Genomic DNA, 9,245 nt, shown 5'->3' on the forward strand with positions numbered 1-9,245 from the left:
ATAGCTGGGACCGGCTAAGGGCCACAGCTGTGCAGTTGTGTGCTCTTAGCCGAGAACAGGCAAATGGAATCCATGTTTTTTTGGCAGCCAGCCAGGAGACTTCTTAAAATACAGCGAAGGCCTTGATTTAAAATATGCCACACCAATGTCAAAGGAAGCTGCGTCATTACGCAGCAACGGCTGGAGAGATAAACGGCCTGCCACTTTCGGCAGACAGAGGCAGGTGCTGCTGTTGTGCAGAGCAATGCTTTTGAAATACGCTCAGGTTTTGCTCTGTTCGTGCAAAAAAAAAAAAATACTCTGAGAAATCTTTTCATTATCGCTCAGGAAGCATTAGAGCCCAGATGAAAGCCTGTTTTCTCCAGACATCATCATGATGTTAGACCTCGTGACTCCGCTGTGGGTGGAGACAATGAGCCAATAGAAAGGCAGGATGAAGATTCACAGCTCTACTTGCATCAGCATTTTTCCGGCTAAGCCTCAAGTGAAAGTTACTAGATCCATACCCATGATTATCTTATGAAGAGATCAAAAATCGGTGTTAATAAAAAATGATTGCTGCCTCAAAAGTGAATGACAGCAGAGATTTTGATTAGCCAACTCAAAGCAACAGAGCTGGCATTGCAGACCAGAGCTCAGCCTCAGTAAACACTGCTGTGTGCAGTGGACTGATGTCTCCCTCGGGCAATCGCGTTCACTCACTGGAGCACCTTAAAGCATTCCTCGAATTGCTTTTCTCAACTTTAAACGTGCCCAAATGTGCTTTAATGAACAGGTCAACACAGATCTTACCATTGGGGCGGGTTAAACTTGGAGCTGGTAGTCGTGAGGGGACGACAGGCTGCGAGAACATACGGATCTCCTGTGAAAATCAACGAGAGGAGCATCAGCAAACAACTGAGTGTCCCAACTGTTCATGTTCTCTCACTGAAGACACAAAATAACCAAACAACCCGAATTCAGTTCAGAATTTTAATTATCTTTTGTTTTCCAGCACACTGGGACTGGTTTTTTTAATTGCCCAAACTAATTTGGTGACCAGTGAGTAAAAAATTAGACATTAATTCAGTGCTGTGCAGTCTGAAAGGAATGGTTCGACGATGTGAAAGTGAATTAAAAAAGTATAGATTTCTGAAGAACTACCTTTAGTAATAATTTAAAGAAGCTGATTTTTAATTTGAGAAGCGTAACTGTTTTATTTATTGTATTTGTACGACTGCAGCAGCCGGTACGTTAATTCACATTTTGATCACATGAAGCATTTTTAATTAATTATGCTCAACAGAACAATTAAAAGCAAAACGATCGATTTTATTAAAATGACTACCTGCATAACTTAAAATATCCTTGTAATAAAAAATCACCGTTTTATATTTTCTCGAGCAGAACAAAAAGAAGTAACAGTCTTTCTGTACCAGTTTATCAATACTATTCCCAAGTTAAATGAAAACTGCAATTCTACAAGCTTGTTTTTCACAAATTTCTCACCTTTCTAATTGCAATTCCCTTCATAGCTGTCAAGAAGGGGCTGAGGCATCGGATGGGCCTGCAAAAAACACTGCATGTTTTCAGTGTGGTTGTGCACTTTCAGTGAAAACATATCAGCACGCACTCAAACACCATTAGGCCAGAGGACGAGATGAGAGCAAAGGAGCTGTCTGACAGCAGGCAAGTATGCACTAAGTAGGTGATAATGAAGAGATCTGTCCAAACTGGTCACTGATATGGCAAACAGATAAACATCACAGACTCAGTGAGTGGAAGTAACTCCTCATGTCAGAGGAAAGCTCGGAGCACTTTGAGGAGGCAGAGCTAATATTACCTGTAGCTTCACTCACTGAGAAAAGGGGAAAACATCGATAGCCGATGTGATTTCTTTTTAATAAATTATCACTGCTTGGTGAAATGTGTTACTTTTTGAAGATGCTAAATGCTTATTTACGTGTTGAGTGAACTCGGGCTTCAATAAATATTCTGAAAAGATCAATTTTATGTTGCATCGCGGCAGCAAATACTCAGAAAAGTTACACTGACTCAAGCTACAGCACAGTTTTCAGTCGAAAGCAACACAACAAGAAAACACCATACGTATGGAATCCTGTTACTTTACTTTCCAGGAACTAGATTGGTGAGATTGAGTAAAGTCTTCAGTTTATTTTAAAAGAAACTCACTTGGAACATACGTAGATAAAAAATATAAACCGAATTTACACTATTTCGTATTTCTTCTTGCTATCCTCTCAGAGGTGCTTTACCACAAGCTGAAACAAGTCCGATCAGTTATCAAGTCGTTTAATTTCTCTTCAATAACCTCTATAAGTATGTTTAATACAATCAACGCAAACGGCTGCAAATGCCAGTTAACTTTTTATCAGAGATACCACGTGAAATTACATTTATCAAGATTTTTTAAGAGTTCAGCAACAATCGGTGTCAGTTTAAAGACGTCGCACTTTTTCCACAACAGATTCTGGGATGCACTGCGAGCATTCGGCACTGATGAATCAGACAAAATGGCTACCTAGCATCTCAGTACCAGATCAGATGAATATGCAGCGAGAGAAAGAAACGGAGGGGAAAAAACATGCCCCAAAAACTAAGAATGTAACTGAGAATGTAAAATGTTGTAACTTTCCAGTTAATACGTTATATTAACCCACAAATAGTGAGTCGGAATTAAGCATTTAACTTGAAAAAAGTGATCGAAACGCTTCCTCCGATGTGTGTGCTCCACAATCAGGCTTTTGATGATGGTGTTGTTTCATTTCGGTAACCCACTATTCTGCTAACATGTCTCTCTTTCCTCCACATATATATTTTCATATACGTCATGTACAACAACAATGCTTTAGCAGCCATCTTGCCCCAAAATAGCAGACAGTGGTAGGAGGGAGGAAGGCTCCCCAAGTCATATGACTGCACAGTCTGCAGACAACTGCAGTGAAGAGCAGAGGCGTCTAGACGAGTCTGTGGCAGCTGCATATCAGACAGCGTCACACATAACTCACTTTCATCCACACCCTGGCATGCAAATTTATACGTTTGATGATTAACCTCTTTAACCAGGAATAGGCCTTGTCCAAAATGAATTATTTTACACATGTGCTGAATATTCCAAGTAGAAATGTAAAGAGAATATGTGCAAAAAAAATAACTGTAAACATGCAATACATTTTGCAGTAAAACAAATTTTTATGTAATTTAAATGTAGTTTGTGAAAAAATATGGATGCAATGTATATATTTGATACTATGGAGTTCAGAATACATAAATGGACACACAGAATGTGACGAAATTAAAATTAACAGAATAATATTCAATTCATTGCTTCATCATCTGGTGAAAGTTGCAACAGCGAAATCACAACCCCTGTCTCAACCTGCAACGTGCTCAGCAACCAACCTTTGAGTGAGCTCCTGCAGGCTGCCTCCCCTAGGATGGTGCACTCCTCTTGAACTCCATGGCTTAGAGCTGATCCCCTGCAGAGCACAAACAGTGAGAGAAAGAGGGGAATAAAAACTTTCATATGGGGATCATATCACACCCACCACCGGGGCCACGTGTGGTAGATCTGGATTTGTTTACCAACGTGCACACAGTGGACATTGTTTGCTATTTTTGTGATTACAGGCTGGATTGGTAGTATTGCTGACGCTGTCAAAATGGAAACAATTAATCCATTGAACACAATTGTGTGTGTGCGTGTGTGTGTGCGCGCGTGTGTGTGTGTGTAACAGGTAGCCCGGCTCCTGAGCGCGTGGAGTTAAATCAACAACCTCACGTCAGCAAAGGTGCGTCACCTGCGCATCATCCGGTGTGAATGAGGTCAAGTTCCCACAACAAAACACATTCAAAACCCTTCATACTGTTACATACAAGCCATTCATCCGCATTTTTTCCCCATTTTTTTTAACAGCAAACATTGCATTTTATAGGCAGAACGACACAATTTAAAATAAGGGTGTTAGAGATATTTTTTTAAAAATTTCTTTACACGGCTAACATTCTTTAAATGAAGCCTCCCCCTTTTTTTTTTTTTTTTTTCATTTTTTTAAAGCCCCTGGTTTAGCTTGATGCTGCAGTCTGCCTTCCATACGTTGGATAACTTGCACTCTGGCGCTTTCCTCACCTACCTGAGCATAAAGAGCTGTCTGCTGACAGACTGCAGGAGGAAAAAAAAACTTTCACAGCGTTTATCTCCAAAATATTTTTTGGCTGAGCGTGGCGACCCGTGGGCGAAGGCGTCTGAGGAGGAGAGTCAAATATTCCATTTTCCAGCAGGCGGCCTCCTTGCAAAACGACCAAAGAGATGTAAAACTCCATTTCCAATTTTATCAATTTCAGACAGACTCCAGACAGTCTCCCAATGGTTACGTGCCCTGCTTCGCCTGCGCGTGCACGCCGAATGGCGCGGAAAGCGGCGATAACAGATCTGGAGTGACGGAGCCGGCAGCCAATCAGAAAGCGAGGATGAGCCCAGCGGCCAATCAGAATGGGCTGTGAGCGCGAGCGGCCGACGTCTTCCCCTCCTCCCCCTCACCGTCTGTTGACAGAGCACTGAATAAAACAACAGTCTGAGTTAAGCAGTTCATTGCACAGTGAGATGTGGGTCACTGACTGCAGCCTATTCACTCTGGGAAAATGGCAGAGATGCGGGGTGTCGTGTTTTACAGAATAGTCCTACCATACATAATTAACACAGATATTTAATTATAGGCATTTAATTAACTGTATATTAAAAATACTTGCATTTTTAGTAGAGTTATTTCTGTTTAAAACACATTTTCAAAACATGCATTGGGCTTTTATTGATAGATAGATAGATAGATAGATAGATAGATAGTTTGATTCAATGTTGATATTGATGGTCAATTTTGATTGTTTCGAGGGCCACAAATAAAAAAAAAAAATCTCCACTACCAAAAGGTCCAAATTGTGACAGAGTGCATCTAATCAGAGCAATTTTTGCAAAAAATAGCCATTCTTATAATGAAAAGAAATATTAGCATGTCTTTAATTACAATCATGCATGCATTTTATATTAATACATTGACATAAACTCAGTAGCACGAGAATTTAGAATCATTTGGATTTATACATTATTCTAATCTTAAAATCAGCCTGTCATTAATTGTGAAATCAATCTCTTTTTAATTTTTTTTATTATTAGGCTCACAACTATGGAGACAGAGACCACTTCTGAACAAAGACTGCTAGTTGCCCTTGTTTGAACTATAATATCGATTGAAAACAAATTAAGTTTTAGTTGCTTTCCTTTATAATGCTTGTTTCAGCTAAAAATATGTTTAGGTCAACTTGAAGTGTTATGTTCATCTGCATCCAACAAAAATCATATGAGATAAAGAGGTGACTGAGCTGTTTTAAGAGATAATACACTTCAACAAAATGTTTCATCAAAAAAAACTTTATTTTTGAGTTTTAAGAGCTTCTGGAGTCATTGCTGTTGTTGGTTGGAGTATTTTTTACGTGGAATAAGTCACCCAAAGTTATCACTTGACATTTTGTAATATCGGTTCTAAATTATATTAGTTTCTTTTTTAGGAAGCCATATTAGTATTTTCACTTTGGCCTGTTGGTTGGCTGGTACACTTTACAGCATTCTGAACCATGCCCATTCAGAATGGGTATTGTTTGATATTCCAGTAGTTTAATAGATGTCTGAATAGCAAATGCCTCAAACTGTGGACTGCAGAGCTGTGGAGAGTCTAAAGTCACAAACCTTCACGATGCACCAATCAATTTTAAAATGTGCAATGATTGTCCACTATACACTTCATATATGCATTTTACTGTTCACATGTCAGTGTACATATTCATATTGACTTGTTTTGTTTTTATTTAGATATTTCATATTCTGCTGTGACTTCCAATGTCTACTGAGACTGCAGTCACACTGCTACTTGAATAAGCACTGAAGGAGGAAATGTCTTTCAGTGAACCAGACAAACACAAATGTGTGAAATTCAAACAATGCTGATGGAGTACATCAAGCAATGCTTCTCATGCACGGGGACATTGGTAACAGATTCTTTTTGACTCCCCATAGTGAAGAAAAACTGTCAAAACTTCAGACTCAAAATCAGTGTCAGCAGGACTCAGACAGAGTCGGCTGTTAACAATACATAGTTATTTTTTTTTTTAACAAAAAGCCTTTTACAAAAGAATCTCTTAAAGACTATTAGACTCCATTCCACAGCTCCAGTATCACTTTCCCAACACAGCTGCTGATCCTCATGAACTGACATCAAAAACTTATTGTCCCGCACAAAACAACTTCCAAGTTGGCATTTAAATTCTGTCAAAGTCTACACAAGGCATACAGACAAGTTTGTTGTAAAGAACCGCTGTCCTTTGGATGGAAACTAACAAGTCTTGTCTCCTTCAGCTTTGCACCCTTTAATTTGCATTGTTATGGAAAACCGCTGGATCTGGACAGAGCACAGAATCATTGAGGTCACCATAATAGAGAGTGACAGCTCCCCTTTTGAAATCTATTTGGAAGTAAAATCAAAATTCCTGGGAAAGTGAATCCAGGCTGCAAAGAAATATCTGACACAGCTTTGGAAACAGATGTTTTGAGTGAACTGTTAACAAGGGGCGGAATATACTGTATCTGGATATGAGCTGCACCTGCAGAATTAGGAAGGCAGAAAAATTAGGCTTTTATAGAGATTAGAAAGTGTAATTTGCCGAAAAAAGTAGCCATACTGCATCCTATATTTCTATGCAACCTGATAGAAATGTCTTAGATTTTTACATTTATACTGATAATAGTGAAATTTTGACCTATAATTTTTCACCACTGTTGATAAATAAACTTAAATAAACATCACTTCAAAAAATAGAAAAGAAACAGTGAATACAATTGCAAACTCAACATTTTGTCTCTTTGGTCCCAACAGTCCATTAGAATTCACAGTCTGTCTTTCAAAGTCCCTTTACACTTTCTCAAATTAAAAATCTCACGGCTGATCCCCTCCATCGCCCTGGCTTTCAGATATTGACCTTGTGGTGCTACAAAATAGCTTCTTCCTCACTGCGGGACCCCATAATGAGCCAATACAATGAGGCTTCAGTTCACTGCTCACCTCTCTTTGGTGTCTCTCCGGGTCTTTGTTGACGTTTGTCAGCCCAGGAGGAATTTCGGGGGTTAGAATTTGGCTGTAGTCTAACGGTACTCGCAGACAACAACTTCTACTCCCAGACTCAAACACAAAAGAATATCCAAAAAAAAAAAAAGTGTTCAGAGATAAACAGGCTTAAACCTTACAAGGAGGAAAAATCAAAGAAGGGACTTGAATAAAGATTAGGCCACATTTTGAATTCCAGCCAAAGTAGCCAAAATGGTTATGCCCTCTGTCTTGTAGCATTGAAATTAATAATGTTTCCGAAACTATGAAGTTTTACTGTTTTTTTTCCTTTTGGTTTTCATACATGACCAAGTCCCGCTCCCTCCAGGCAGAACACCTCAACCTTTGCCTTGTGGAGCAGATCAGAAATTCTAACTCAAAGAATAACCTTTGAACTCCACATGAAGACAATCACAGGTTAAGACAAACCCGTGACTAATTTCTTTACAATGATTGTGTAAATATTTGCAATTTGACTCCAAATGTGTGGTCACTGCAAATAATATTTCATTTTAGAAAAGTATTTTCACAATATCTTGTATGATCTTGACAATTTGAGATAAATGCAAATAGGTGAAAACACAAATACAAGTATTTGTTGTCGACAATATTACAGCAAAAGGAGATTGTGGACTCAAGCCTGCATGAGCTGCGCATATTTGTGCGAGCTTGATATCCTGTGTTATCTGACAGCGTTTCAAAGAACTTCTTGTGATGTCGGGAATGTTTGTCTTTCTCAGGCTTCAAATAATCCCATAAATGTTCTGTGGAGTCCAGGTTATGAAACTGTGAGGAAGAATCTCCAGCCGTCTGCCCCCTCCTGTCGCCTGTGGTCTTGAAGAAGTTTCAAGTTTCCAGGTGTAATTGGTCTCAGTATCATGCAACAGTGTGAGTCCTGCTTTACAAAGGTGTAAACCAGACAGGACATGGCCAGTGTCTGAAAGGCAGAGAGCTGCTCTTCCTCGGTCATGCTCATGTAGCTTTGGTCCGGGTTTCCATCGCCAGAAAACACCCACAGACCCGACATTTTTTTATACAGTACACGCCATGCAGTCCTTTCACACTGTCATAATTCTTACCCTCAACAGTAAGACATTTTCCACAGTAATCAACTGTGAAATGTTGGTATTAGCTTAGCTTCCCCCGAGCACTTGTCCTTGTTTTCCCTCTTGAGAAACTGTAATCTGGTCTTTGATGCGACTATTAGACACCCCTCTTTTGACAGGTCTTCAGCTTAATGGAGACTGCAGTTATATATTTAGCAACTTCCGTTCTTTGCTTGTCAGTCAACAAAGCTTGACAAATTGAAATTCTGATGCTGCGATCGTTTCGGGCTGCGTGGCCTGGTTTGGTTTGGACTCAACCTCCGCAGACTCCTGAGAAGGCTTTGGTCAAATGATCATTTGTCTCTGAGAAACCGTGGTTTGGGATAAACATTTGACTTCTGACACTTTATTTCATAGCATTGATATTAATGAACCATTTATAAGAGAACAATGATTGCAGGTGGATTAATTTAAACAAACATTTGATGGGTAGATGTACCCATGAGCGTTATTTGACTCCAAGCATAGATAAAACAGACATCTGGCCATTTCTTCAATTGACTGTGTGTGAATGTGTGCACTCAGCTGTACATTCATCTGTCCATCCAACCCCTCATCTATCTTATCTTGCTTTATCCAACTCATAGCCAGGGGGCACTGAAGCTGATCCCAGCTGAAGGCACAGCACACCCTGTACAGGTCACCAGTCCATCACAGGGCAAACAAACAAACACGTGGTTATGTGGAACATGCATTGGGAGAAAATGACAATATTCCTATAGAAAAACCTTAAGAAAGCCAAACTATGGGGTTTAATCTATTTAAAAAGCAGAAATGACCGGTGGAATTGAGTTTTAGTCTTTGTTTCGGTGAAAATGTTGCTCTGAAAAACAATTTAATCACTCAATTAGCTTAATGTTTTGTTTGATAATCAAAATGCTGAGGTGCTAGAGGCAGTTTTCACAGTATTCATCAGCTTTTTCAGGGACTTTGCTCACAAATCTGCTCTTGAGTTTGCAGGAAGGAAAACAAACAAATTCTCCAGCAG

General features: G+C 39.5%; 1 long non-coding RNA gene across 1 annotated transcript; it reads right to left on the minus strand.

The window, feature by feature from the left end:
* Positions 1-822: 822 nt before the first annotated feature.
* On the minus strand, positions 823-4,676 carry LOC115394080 (uncharacterized). Its single transcript, XR_003932006.1, has 3 exons — positions 4,134-4,676; positions 3,403-3,479; positions 823-862 (listed from the first exon to the last, which is right to left on the minus strand). It is a non-coding gene; the product is annotated as an uncharacterized LOC115394080 (long non-coding RNA).
* Positions 4,677-9,245: the final 4,569 nt, after the last annotated feature.

Source organism: Salarias fasciatus, chromosome 9 (assembly GCF_902148845.1).
Source record: "Salarias fasciatus chromosome 9, fSalaFa1.1, whole genome shotgun sequence".
NCBI lineage: Eukaryota > Metazoa > Chordata > Actinopteri > Blenniiformes > Blenniidae > Salarias > Salarias fasciatus.